Source organism: Silene latifolia, chromosome Y (assembly GCF_048544455.1).
Source record: "Silene latifolia isolate original U9 population chromosome Y, ASM4854445v1, whole genome shotgun sequence".
Taxonomy (NCBI): domain Eukaryota; kingdom Viridiplantae; phylum Streptophyta; class Magnoliopsida; order Caryophyllales; family Caryophyllaceae; genus Silene; species Silene latifolia.
The window spans coordinates 382,645,320-382,656,272 of NC_133538.1; the positions used below are offsets into that span (position 1 = coordinate 382,645,320).

General features: G+C 38.9%; 1 long non-coding RNA gene across 1 annotated transcript; it reads left to right on the forward strand.

The window, feature by feature from the left end:
• Window positions 1-1,462: 1,462 nt before the first annotated feature.
• LOC141634219 (uncharacterized) lies at window positions 1,463-10,564 on the forward strand. The gene is made up of 3 exons (XR_012538973.1): window positions 1,463-1,620; window positions 1,720-1,874; window positions 10,408-10,564. It is a non-coding gene; the product is annotated as an uncharacterized LOC141634219 (long non-coding RNA).
• Window positions 10,565-10,953: the final 389 nt, after the last annotated feature.

The following is a 10,953-nucleotide window of genomic DNA, read 5'->3' on the forward strand; positions in this document are numbered from 1 at the left end:
CATGGAGGCACTTAAGAATGTGAGTAAGGGAGGTGAGAAACCGATGGATGCATCTCAGCTGTGCACCACTATTTCTCGCTTCCACCCCTCTACCTATGAGGGCACCGGTGAGCTAAAGCTTCTTGACAATTGGCATCGTGAGATGGAGAGTTTGATTGAGGTGGTGAAGTGTCCGGAGGATATGATGGTGGAATAGGCTGTGTTCTACCTAAGGGAAGAGGCTGGGGTATGGTGGCAGAACGTGAGGGAGGACGCTCGGGCAAACTACAGGAACCGAGGACAAGATGTTATCCCATGGGCAGGCTTCAAGAGTGCTACGAGAGAACACTTCGTGTCAGAGCACATTCGGCACAAACTGAGAGCTGAGTTTGATTCCTTTTTCATGGCTGATAACATGACTGTCACATAGTACTATCACCGGTTTATAGAGTTGTCACGCTACACGGAGGATATACAACTGGGCCAATGGAGTTTGGCTCTTCACTTTGAAAAGGGGTTGGCACCAAAGATCATGGATAGACTACCAACTGGGGTACTCACATATCTGAAAGAGGTATATGCAAGAGCAGGGCACGCTAAGAGGTTAGTAGACTTAGCCAAGGAGGCTAAGGAAAGGAATGCCGAGAAAAGAAAGGCAGAGAGTGAAGGTGTTAACCAGTCGAGTCATAAGAAGGGCAACCACAATCAGGCTAGAACCTTTTCTGGCGGATCTAGTTATGCAGAGGGATCTCTGTAACACCCCGTATTTTAATAAGTTGGATAAAATTCTTTTAATTGCTACTTTATATTTAATTACGTTGGTTAACGATTTATATATTTATTTTCTCAGCTAATTAATTAATTTCATTATAATTCGTTACGTTAAATTTAATAATCGTTAATAAGTTCTTTTAAAAGTTAGCTCGAGTTTGTTTAGTTGACTTTTTATGGGTTCATGTAAATAGTTTTATTTATTTAATAACTTTTTGTTTCTTTCTAAGTCCCTTATCGAAGTCGAGCTAAGTGGGCTCCAGACGGATCAGTTAGCTATTTCGAGTTTGTTCCGCTAAATTAGCAAATATCTTTAAAAGCCGCTAATTTAGTTAAAATCTCTAATAATTCCGATTTGAGCTAATTTCGTATTATTTTAGTTAACTAGCTGAGTTTATTTTATTTTCACTCATTAAATTTATTTATTATTAATTCCGTTTTATTACTGAAACTTTTACTAAAAACCGATTTTATTAACTCGAGGCGGTTTTAAAAACGAGCGAAATTACTTAACGATGAAGAAACGTACGTATAATTAGTAGCTAGCAAGCTAGCTGGTGTTTCATTATTATTATTATTATTATTATTATTATTATTATTATTATTATTATTATTATTATTATTATTATTATTATTATTATTATTATTATTATTATTATACTAAACCCCCCAACCTTTCCTTCCCCTTTCCTTTCGTGGAATCACCTGCAACTGCAACAAACAAAAATCAGACACAAACAACAAAAATCAAACAGTGAACCTAATCGCCATTTCTGTGCGGGCTTAGACCTCAGATCCCGGCCCATTTCTCGACCAAATTCGATAATTTTTGTACCATTCTCTTCCCCTTTCCTTCCTCCTCCTTTTAAGGTAAGAAAGTCTCCTTTTTGTAGTGGTTTCGTCTTTCGCCGTCTTATAAAAGTGTCGTCTTTTAGCTTCTTTATTCCGTTTTCTTGCCCTTTTATGAAGGATTCGAAGACCCGGGGTGAGGCTCGTGCCTTGTGGACCATTTATTCGAAGAATAAGGGGCGTTTAAGGTGACTCATATGTGGTTGAAGATGAAGAGTAATTTTGGGTTTTAGAAGCTTTCTCAAGTTTATTGCTTGTCTCTTTGCTAGCTTAAGGTAACTATTCCGAGTTACTCGACGAATTAATGTCACATTAAGTAGTTGATGTTGTGTTTGTTGTTTGATAAGTGTTTAGGTGATTGATAATGTTTTACTTTCGTTTTTCACATGATAAATTGGAATTAGCATGAGAATCTAATCCATAAAAGAAAATATATATATAAAATATCAAAACGATGATGTCGTATATATATATAAAATATCAAAACGATGATGTCGTATAGAGTACAAAAGGGAATGAATCTAATCCATAAAGAGTACTACAACTTAGGAACACGTTTAATTCCCATGGAATTAACATGCCCTTCATGCTTATCTTGTCGTAATGCTTTAGTGAGAGGATCTGCTATGTTATCATCGGTAGCAATCTTGTCTATCACTACTTCCTTTTGCTCCACGTAATCTCGGATTAGATGAGCTTTCCGTTGTACATGTCTAGACTTGTTGCTAGACTTAGGCTCCTTAGCTTGGAAGATGGCACCACTATTGTCGCAATAGATGGTGATCGGGTCATTCGAACTAGGCACTACAGATAGCCCATGTAAGAATTGACGCATCCATATCGCTTCCTTTGTAGCTTCAGACGCGGCATAGTACTCGGACTCGGTCGTAGAATCTGCTTTGTAACAGTTTGTTTCGAACTCTTCCAATGATCGCAGCGCCATTAAGAGTAAAAACGAATCCGGACCGAGATTTCGAGTCATCACGATCCGTTTGGAAGCTAGCATCTGCTACAGAACCGGTTGCGCATAGCTTTTGTTCGCCTCCATGAGTCAATGCCCAATCTTTAGTCCTCCGTAGGTACTTAAGAATGTTCTTGACAGCCAACCAATGTGGTTCACCTGGATCTTTGTTGGAATCGACTTGTCATACTCAATGCATATGCCACGTCCGGACGTGTGCATATCATGGCATACATGATAGATCCTATTGCCGAGGCATAAGGTATCCGTGCCATGCGCTCTTTCTCTTCCGGTGTCTCTGGTGCCTGAGACTTGCTCAAATGCACCCCTGGAGACATAGGAAGGAACCCCTTCTTGGAGTTAGTCATGCTTTGAATCTCTCTAGGACTTTGTCTATGTAAGACTCTGACGAGAGATAGCTTCCGTCGTGATCTATCTCGATAGATACGGATGCCTGCATTCTTTGTGCCTCTCCCAGATCTTTCATCCGGAAATGGTTTTTCAACCATACTTTCACCGAAGTTAAGAGAGGTATGTCATTCCCAATCAGGAGTATGTCGTCAACATACAATATTAGGAAGACAATCTTGCTCCCACTCGACTTGATATATAGACATGGTTCCTCGACCGATCGAGTAAATCCATTTTCTTTTATCACTTGGTCGAAGCGATGATTCCAACTCCTTGATGCTTGCTTAAGTCCATAAATGGAACGCTTAAGCTTGCACACTTTCTTAGGATGTTCGGATCGATGAAACCTTCGGGTTGTACCATGTACAACTCTTCCTCCAAAAAGCCGTTTAAGAAGGCGGTTTTCACGTCCATCTGCCAAATTTCATAGTCATGAAAAGCGGCAATCGCTAAGATAATCCGAATGGAACGCAGCATGACTACGGGTGCAAAAATTTCATCGTAGTGCAAACCTGGCACTTGGGTGAAACCTTTAGCAACTAGTCGTGCTTTGTAGATATCTTGTTGACCTTCCACTGAATGCTTTATCTTGTAAAGCCATTTGCATTGAAGGGGACGAACCTTAGCAAGTAAGTCAACAAGATCCCACACGTTGTTCTCATACATAGAGTCCATCTCGGATTGCATGGCCTCAAGCCATAGCTTTGAGTCGAAACTAGTCATGGCACCTTTATAGGTTGCGGGTTCACTACTCGTTAAGAGTAGAACGTCATCTATGTCATGTTCCTCGACCATACCAATGTATCTGTCCGGAGGAATAGAGACTCTTCCCGACCTCCTAGGTTCCTCAAGAATGTTAACCGCAGCCGGGATTGAAGGAATAGGTTCCTCCAATAGTTGCTCGGTACTTGGTTCAGGAATCTCCGACAGTTCGAAGGTTCTATCACTCTTTGCATTCTCGAGAAATTCCTTCTCTAAGAATGTCGCACTAGCCGCAACAAAAACACGTTGTTCGGTTGGCGAATAGAAGTAATGACCAAGTGTTCCTTTAGGATAACCTATAAAGTATGTCTTGACCGCTCGCGGGCCGAGCTTATCCTCGTGTCTCCACTTGACGTAAGCCTCGCAGCCCCAAACCCGTATAAAGGACAAGTTAGGGACCGTTCCCTTCCATAGTTCATATGGAGTCTTGTCAACAGCTTTAGACGGACTTGATTAAGTATTAGAGCAGTGACAAAAGAGCATAACCCCACAATGAGTCAGGCAACACGGTGTGACTCATCATGGATCGAACCATATCAAGTAGTGTTCGATTTCTCCGTTCGGACACACCATTCAGCTGAGGTGTTCCAGGTGGAGTTAACTGTAGGGCAATCCCACAGTCTTTAAGGTGTTGATCAAACTCGTGAGAAAGATACTCGCCACCACGATCTGAACGTAGTGTTTTAATCTTTCTACCCAACAGGTTCTGTACCCTATTCTGGTATTCTTTGAATTTTTCAAAGGATTCACTTTTGTGCTTCATCAAGTAGACATAGCCATATCTACTTAAATCGTCCGTGAAAGTGATGAAATACCTATAGCCTTCTCGTGCGGTGATTGACATAGGTCCACATACATCCGTGTGTATGAGTCCTAATAGGTCAGCAGCGCGCATTCCAACACCTTTGAAGGAAATACGAGTCATCTTACCGATGAGACATGATTCACACGTGCCAAATGATTGAAAATCAAAGGCCGAGATAGCTCCATTTTTAATGAGCTATTTCACGCGTTTCTCATTAATGTGTCCCATACGGCAGTGCCATAGATACGTTTGATCTTTGTCACCAACCTTTAACTTTTTATTCATTACGTGTAATATTTCGGTGGTCTGATCTAAAACATAAATTCCGTTCATGGAGACGCCTTGCTTGTAAATCATATCGTGTAATGAGAAAATGCAAGTATTATTTTCTATTACAAATGAAAAACCAAGTTTGTCAAGTGCGAAACCGAAATAATGTTTTTCAAAGACTGGTACATAATAGCAATCATATAATGATAACTCAAATCCGCTAGGAAGCTGGATCACATATGTTCCCCTCGAGACGGCAGCCACTCTTGCTCCATTCCCGACACGCAGGTCAACCTCACCCTTTACGAGAGGCTCGAGATTTCGGAGGCCCTGTACATGATTACACAGATGAGAACCACAACCAAAGATCAAGTACCCAAGTTCCGTAACTTGCGTGGTTAATCTCAATCATATGAATAAAAGTAGAAGAGAGAGAAGACATACCAACAGGGTTTAACACGACTGCCTTTAAGTCCTCATGATAAACAGGACATGTACGCCTCCAATGCCCAGTCTTGTGGCAATGATGGCATTCCATGTTTTCATTCTTGCTCTTTGTCGCGCCTGATGAGGTGCTCGACTCACCAGGCCCACTCTTACCTGGACCCGACTTCTTGAACTTCGGTTTACCTACTGCTAGGTTTGCCTGAGCTTTGCCCTTACCTTTCCCTTTGTTTGACACAACGAGAACATCCTGTTTCAAGCTCCCACTGAACTTCATGTCCTTCTCGGTCTGTACAAGAAGGGAGTGCAGTTCATGTGGGGTTTTCTTCAAATCATTCATATAGTAATTCGCTCTAAATTGCGAAAAACCATCGTGGAGTGAATGAAGCATGCGGTCGATAACAATGTTCTCGCTGATGTTACAATCAAAGGTCTCCAGCTTCTCGACATTCTCAATCATGCTGAGAATGTGTGGGCTAACAGTTGGCCCTTTTCGAGTCTCGCATCAAAGAAGCGAGTGGTATGCTCATAGGTCACGATTCTCGGTGCTTTCGAGAATTCCTTAGTGAGCGTGGTGAAAATCTTGTTTGCACCATGGGCTATGAAGCGTTTCTGCAAATTGGATTCCATTGCAAAAATGAGTACGTTTTTAATCGCACCCGCTTCCATACGAAAATCATTAAACTTGGTGATTTCAAAGAGCTCTCTAGCCGTGGGACCTGGGTTTGCCGGGAGGGGCTCTAATTGATATTTGAGCTTCCCGTCGCCAGCGGCAGATTCCGTAATGCCGCCTCCCGTCTCCGAAGTTTGATCCATCATTCTTGATCGAGTAGACCGATTCATCCGATTCATGAAGATCCGAAGCCGGGACTCACGGTCCAATGTGGCACTTGGCATTGGGTTATCGTAGAACCACCATTTGTTATTAGCAGTTAAAAAGTTCGTGATCTACACCGAAAAAGAAAGAAAAACAAAAACGAAATAAGCAACTCATCGAGGTGATTTAAGTCTATTTAAAATTCATTTTAACGTGTAGACTCAATGCACTTGCATAATTGATCTCCCTCAAGAATGATACAAGTGATCCCAAGACTCAATTTCTGTAAATTGATAAGCCAACTGTTTAGCTAATTCTTCCGGAAGAACTCTTGGTCGATAGATTTCCGTAAATCCTATCTATAGTCCACCATAGTCACAGGATCGTACGAGTGACCATAGTGTTGAGATAAAATAGGTCAATCGGTTCCAACTTACCCGACGTAGAAGGGGTCATATTATGCCTACCGACGAAGAAGGGACTCATTGGAGTTTGACCTATAAAGACCGTTCTTAATTTTGTTTATACGAGGAAGATCCCATCAACTGAATTATAATTCATATTAAGTGAACGAATTAAATTGGGTGATGGCTTAAAAATCGTGTGACATGAGAATGTCAATGAAAACTAACTCGTGACCTCTATATGTGTCAGTTTTCATGCAATAATTAGGTGGTTTGGTTTTTAGGCGGAAAATGATGCATACTATCGTTACGATAAAATAAATAAATGAATGCAATACGTAAGTAAAAAATCCTAGTGTGGCCTATCCTAGTAAAAAGAACAAAATACAACTTTGGAATCCACCGTTGGACCCGAAAAGCTTGTCTTGGTGTTCCATCTTTGTCCATGTAGCGGGAGTGAGCATCCGGTCTCCATCTTTAGTCTTCTCAAAAATTACAATTTAAAATTTACAAATATAAACCTATTTACATTCTAAATAAAAACTGTAATTAAAAGAAATAAAAATGGAGATACGAGATCTCAAAATACAACCAAGACCGTGTTCCATCATTACGGTAACACGTTCTACTAAGGCCACACTAAGTTACAACCGTTTGCAAAATAAATAAATACGTAATTAAAAGCATTCAAAACAATTAACAATAACGATAAATAAAATGCATCAACTAAAATTTAAATTTATTCGTGACATAATTCCGTAATTATGTTAAATTTTTATCCAAACCACCAAAGATAATTAAAATTATATGACAAAACCGCTTTAGTCAAGTTAATTTTAATCCGAGATAATCCGTTACAATAAATCGTTTTAAAGTAACTTTATTTTACATGGGTGAACCGTTTCACTATCAAGCGAGAGCATAAAAACCGTTTTATGCATTAAAAGGGCCGAAAAAAAACAAAAAAATTTTTTTTTTCTTAAATGTGTAACACGTGAACAGTACAGAAATTTTTTTTTTTTTTTTTTTTTTTAAATGTCAGAAACCGTGAGCATCAAAAGGCGAGAAAAAAAAATTTTCATGGCTCAAAACCGTGAGCAACAAAAGATCAAAACAAACGGTTTGATAAAACACAATTGCAATTTTAATCTAATCCGTATAGAAATCAAACTACAATTGTTACATCTTCAACATATTGCAATAATTATCGGTTAAAATTACAACATGTGAAGAACGATTGAAAACAAGAGATCGAACGATCTAACAAAATGTGTGGCACGCAAATCAATGCAAAAACAAAGAAAAACAGGCCGTGATACATGAAAGGCCACACGGTTTTCAAAATTTTTCGAGACAAAAATTTGTGCCACACGAAATTTTATGCAATCATTTTAATAGATCTTTTACACATTGCAATGAATATCGATTACAATACAATATGCAAAGATCAAAATGAAAACAAAACAAAAACGATAACCAATACCGAGTGAACATGACACGGTTCCCAACAAAACAAAATGCAGCAATTAAAAAAATTGCCGAGGGCAAAAAAAAAATTTGTGCCGAATAAAAAAAAATTCAGCCGCACCAAATTTTAGACAAAAATTCATCGATTCAAAAATCGTTTAATGAAAATCACATAGAAAAATTTACGTGGCCTCGCTCTGATACCACTTGTAGGGTAATATCCGTATAAAACCCATAATTTGAAGGATTATAACGCAAATTTTATATGTAATTTATAGTCATAAAACGTAAAACATAATGAAATGATAAAGATCAAGGAATAACCTTCGGTCCTAGTGCAATAAGGCAATGAGAGATCAAAGTAGACCTCCTCCTAAATGATGCACCCAAGATTGTCCGAGAAATGCCCTTGTGCTAGAATGAATCCTCTAATTGCCTTGCAATATCGAGAGGATTGTTTTGTGAGTTTTGGTTGGATGAGAGATCCGAATTTTTGAGAGGCACTTTCTCAAAAACCCTAGAATTTTTACAAATGAAATGATTAGGTTAGAAGGGAAGAGAAACTCTCCCTTTTGTTCCCTCTCATTCGTTAAAACCGAAACCCACAAGGGGAAGTGGGCTTCCACTTCCTCTTGGTTTTAACTCGTGGTCCTAGTTCGTTAAATTCTAAATGTATATGACGCGGTTTATTATAAATCGTCATCGGTTATCGGATATTAAAGCATCAACTAATAATACGGATTAGTTGAATTATTAATACATGTCCGACAAAGACAATATTGTATAATTATATTCAATATACATTTAATTAAATATAAAACGCTTATATTCAATTTACGAATTAATCGCTTAATTAAGCCTTAGCCATTATTATTTAATCCGTATTAAATAAAATATCTCAACATCACATTTTGACTTATTATTAGTCAAATAACTCGGACTAACTGGTTAGTCAATTTTGGCATCTACATGACTGTATTTTCATACCGTCACATCTCTCAAACGTATCCTATAGGTGTGACTTTTAGGGACCAGTTGATCACCGCCATCTGTATGACAATAACGTCAAACTTATCTAGCAAGCCAACCGTTATTGATAAACGTGGATCAACTGATAATGATACAAAAGTATACCCTTTGATCCTTTTAGAGATTTATAAGTCCTTGCACTAACGTTTAAGGACACCAGCCCCAACATAATATTGCGATAAATTTTGTAATTTGGGCCAAAGTAGGCAAAGACTCTGAGCTGGGCCAGATTGACCGAACGAGTTTGGTCAAACTAGGTTTAAACCGGTCAGCCTCGATTTGACCGATGACCCGTCGCGGGACTCGGGTCGAGGGTTTGTCTTTGAGGTGAGATTGGATGTTTTATGTTATGCCTTGATATTTGTAATTATCATTTCACATGTTGGTTGTTGGATGCTTTGGATGCTTTATACTTGAGTCTTCTTGCCTTGTTGCCATTTTAGCTTGTTCTCATGAATTATGAGATTAACGGTTAGCTGGAATTTGGATTATTATTGATATTGAGGATATTGTTGTATTGTCTGCTGAATAGACATTTATATAGCCTTTCACATGATAGAATGTTAGCATTTATGTTGGTAAGTTGGACTCTTTGCCCTTTTATGGTTAAGTGAGTGTCTTACTTGTCTTGTGTGGTGTGGGATAAAGTATTCAAGCTGGGACTAGCTGGGACTAGGTCCTAGGTGAGTATTTCGGCCTTCATCATAGATAGGTCTTTATAGTCTCTGACGAGTATATGTTCACTGCTTAATAGCCTTTGTGTTCCTGACTAGTGGATTTATATCCAAGTTGGGGCATGACCTCGTTACTTATTTTGAGAGTAAGTGGTCAGCTTAAGTACTAGCCAACCCTTTGGTGGACTCCTTAGGGTACTCACTTTGTTTTAGAAAAATTGTGGGTCTTGGGTGCGGTGGTGTGTATCCGCATGTCTAGGTCTGCTTGTGATTTTTAGGCTAGGGTTGTGTTGTGTCTTGGCCATGTTTTATTAATATTAACCGCTGAGCCAAGATACCGGTTCGATTACCTTCCCTACCTCGTGGTATAGACTCGAGTTACAAAGTGACTATTGACCGTACTAAAAACTTATGCCTGTATTTGATATATTGCCCTTTCTTGTTTGATGATTCTATGAATCATAGAAGGTGAGATGCAAGCCGGCTATGGTTGATAGAGTTTGGATTCCTGGATGTTATGTGATTCACATGATAGTGTAGTATGAGTCGGTCTAGTATTCACATGCTAGGACTATGTGTTGTTATATTGTTGTTCACATGATAAGCACGATTGTCTAGCATCTATATGCTAAGGCTATGTGTCATTCATATTCATATTCTTATGTTTACATGTTATATTAATTATGACATTTCGTGGCTGGGAGAACTCGGAGTTACTCCCCCACGACCGTGGCTTTCGTATTTGTATAAAATGCGAATGACAGGTAGGTGATGCATATATGGGGTACATGGACGAGCTAGCGAGCAAAGTAACCTTGGGACCTAGACTGGTTTTATTTCATTGTGACCCTTAAACCCTTTTTATGTCACATACATTTTAGGGACATATGTCTCCCTCTTTACATTTGGTTGTGTAATTTGCTATTCGCGACTTTAGCGATGGTTAGGTTATGAAACTTCTAGTTAGACCTTGTATGTTTGACACCTTCCAATTTGGATATCTTTATAACAGGTTCAGGTTTTAAAAATTACAGGTTTTTACCCAAATGAACCTATTACAAACATATCCTGTCAGTTTTTCTGTAGAATTACGTGTTTTCTTTTCCGCAATAAATGAGGGTGTCACAGTTGGTATCAGAGCATATTTGCTCCCGACGCACGTTTGTGCACCCCAATATAAATAACTTGACCTTAAAATAATAACCTTGAGAGATGGGTAAGATGGGTAGATTTAGGATCTTATGTTGTAGTCTCTTTGTGTTTGCTCTTTGTTAGGTACTAACCTATTTGTTGATTGTCATTTAATAATT